This window comes from Boleophthalmus pectinirostris, unplaced genomic scaffold (genome assembly GCF_026225935.1).
Source record: "Boleophthalmus pectinirostris isolate CB_2022bp ecotype Guang Dong unplaced genomic scaffold, ASM2622593v1 HiC_scaffold_4, whole genome shotgun sequence".
In the NCBI taxonomy this organism is placed as follows: Eukaryota; Metazoa; Chordata; class Actinopteri; order Gobiiformes; family Gobiidae; genus Boleophthalmus; species Boleophthalmus pectinirostris.
Window position 1 is genome coordinate 23,248,112 of NW_026571353.1, and position 3,131 is coordinate 23,251,242.

Genomic DNA, 3,131 nt, shown 5'->3' on the forward strand with positions numbered 1-3,131 from the left:
ACTTTTCACAACCCTTTACATGGGTAATTTGTTTGAAAGTACTGTATTTAATATTGTTTAGGACTTGTTTACAGTAGCAGCCTTTCCCCTCAGACCATTCTCATTTCATTGGATTAGCTGTAGTTGATTGATTGTGATCTGTAGCTGCTGTTGAGCCAATGTAACGTCTTGCCCAATAAGTTTGAGCCCATGAACGACACAAGGTCACAGCCTCTGTCCTTCTCTATTGCAACTTTGTGATAAATAATGAAGTTTCCCCTGGATGATTACATATACATAATCCTAATTTGCAATTATATTAAAGTGTGCTCTTAATATTACCGGACAGTTTACACGCATCAGCAACAAACAGCGCTTCCTGCGGTGCATCCCGCTGACTCTCACAGAGCTTATTTCTTATGCTTCAAATATGGAATAAATAATAATACACAATAACATCATTTACTTCAATTACAGCAGAAAATTGTCACTCTTCCTTCAGGCTAAGACATGGAGCATCATAAATCACATGCTTATATCTTATTCCCCGGGGAAAGTGGCATTTAAGTGGATGATTCCCTCAGAGATGTGTAAAGTCGGTTGCAAAAGAGGACATGTACAGTGCAATTTTACACTCAGAAGAATATTAGCCTTATATAACATTTACGTGAATATAAATTGTTCTATAAAAAGTGTTAGGAGCCCTTTGAGATTGGAGCTGCTTGTTTGTCACAGGAGCCAAAGGGGATTTTATTACTATCTTATAAAAGAAAGACACTCTGGGCTACTCTATATGACTATATGTTTTGTTCTATCATTTAGCTCTTAAAGGGCATTTCAATACTAAAAACCTGTATCCCATTTTATACCGTGAGTGAAGATGTTTCAGAATTAATGTCCCTGTACCAGATGTTTCTGGTACAGGGACAGTCTGTATTTGAGCAAAATTTGTCTTGCCCCTGTACAGATATATTTTGGAGGAAGCTCTTCAGGTCTGCTGTGTCTGCATCCAATTATAAAGCAGCATTGTCCAAGAGCTTTAAGCTATGTTAGAATGTTGTTACCTAATCAAAAACATACTTAGAGCTGTGTTTTGTTTCATTCACACATGTTTGAGTAATCCTGTATACATCTCCAAAGCTCAAAATGCTCTGTTCCTTCACTGAAAAAAAAAAGTTGCTGGATTTGCGTAAAAAAGTTATGGACAGCGGTTGCACGCAATAAAATTATGTTTAGGCTTTGAAACTTTTTTCGAACCCGTCTACACATATTTTTCTCGGAACATGAACATCACTTTTTCATGTTGATGAAATTTGAACAAATCATGCTGAATATGCATATTTATCTTATGGTACCTTATCATGAAATGTATAAGTATGTATAATTTAATTTAATTGATCTAATTCTGTAAATGAATACAAAAACAGTCTTTAGTTTTCCACAGTTCTGTATTGTCTTAAACAGAATCAAACACAAAGAGAGCACAAGTACAGAGACACACAGTTTGGAGCTGGACAGTGTGAAGATTTATTCCAGTGAAGACGCTCTGGTCTCTGCCTGTGGACACAGGAATAACACATGATGATCACATTCTGATGATCTACTCTGTTGTACATGTTTAAATACACTTAAAGTACTTATTACTACAATAATGGACCAGAACAGAAGAACAAGAACATTAGAAGTGTATCTGCAGAAACAAAACTCACCATGTGCTGCTTTTCTTCCTCTAAACACAGTAACAGGGAGGGCATCTGGTATAAAGTCCTCCTAATGCCACATCACCTTGTACAAGTACGATAAGTTCAATAGGAAGTTCATTTTGAAAAAAAATTAAATAATTTTAGTTGGTTTACTTACTTTGTTCATCTGTGGTCTGTGTTTTGTTGGTTCTCAAACATCTTCCTTTTTTCTGAAACATCAACTATAACATTCATGAACTTCCCCACAGCTCCAGCAGAGCTCTGGATGTCACTCTTTGTAGACGACTCTGGAAGCAACACATTCAAATCTTAGTACAAGTGTCACACTCTTGTAGATGGACAGTCAAAAACAATTTAGTTTCAAGCTGTCCTTACATTAACTCTAATTTCAAATAAAACAACACAAACATGTTTTAACAATGACGACATTCTAGGCCGGAGAAGCACATAATAAAATCTTTGAAAAGTCTCACCTCCAGATCAGCTCTCATAATCCTCCTGCTCCACACTGTGTGTCCTCTGCTCCTCTAACTGTCCTGTGTCCTGTTACATTTGAATTTTCCCTCCAAAAGTTTTGGGGAGGAGAATTCCAGAGGGAGGAGCCTCACCAGAAATTATAATAAAGTCATGTTTCCTCAACCTGATTAAAACATGCAGGTCTCACATCGGCCACAATCAAGCGATGTTTGTAAGATTTAAACATGCTTGACAGAGAAACGTAAAAAAGTGATGTTATTGTTGTCAAATTTGTTTTTGCAATTTGAGCAACCCCTCTCGGACCGTTTTTTCAGTGTTCCTGTGATGTCATGTAGTGGTAGTTTTCATGTTAACTGCTACCTTTTACACTTTAGTTTAATTGAGGCTGGCAATTCTAGGTCTGAAATTATCCAAATGATTCTAGTGAAGGTGCTTGGAGTTAAAACACAGTGTTAATACACTTCCTTTATTACCAAATTACATCACGAGGTGGAACAGAGTGTTTTCAGTTTGAGAGAAGAACTTAGCCTATATATAGCATGTGCGTTAAACATGTGTGAATGAAACAAAACTCCAAGTAAGTTTTTAATTAGCAAACAACATAATAACATAGATCAGAATCTCGTGTAATTTGGGCTCTTTAAATGCATTAGCTGTCTATTGACTGTTTTGGTTCTTATTTCACAATATTTCTAACTTAATTTATTTAACAATATCTCAAGTAATCTTTTTCTCCTTCAGTTGGATTAAAGTCTAGACACCTTTGCCTTGTTCAATGGCAGACTTTTGTGAGAGAATTAAAGTGTAGGCAGAGTTGCTAAAATTATGCAAATGTTGAAGGCTGTATCCAAGCAAGAAAAACAAGGAAACAATACTTTTGTTTCAGCTGACCTAGATAAATTTGCTGAAGGCGACTGATAAAACAGTGGTTAATTTGAGGAGAGGATGAAACAATGTGGATTAAATTGAGTG

At 36.2% G+C, this 3,131-nt stretch overlaps 1 long non-coding RNA gene across 1 annotated transcript; it reads right to left on the bottom strand.

The window, feature by feature from the left end:
- Positions 1-1,416: 1,416 nt before the first annotated feature.
- On the bottom strand, positions 1,417-2,466 carry LOC129411358 (uncharacterized). The gene is made up of 4 exons (XR_008633268.1): positions 2,156-2,466; positions 1,840-1,969; positions 1,689-1,764; positions 1,417-1,536 (listed from the first exon to the last, which is right to left on the bottom strand). It is a non-coding gene; the product is annotated as an uncharacterized LOC129411358 (long non-coding RNA).
- Between the last annotated feature and the right edge of the window lie 665 nt (positions 2,467-3,131).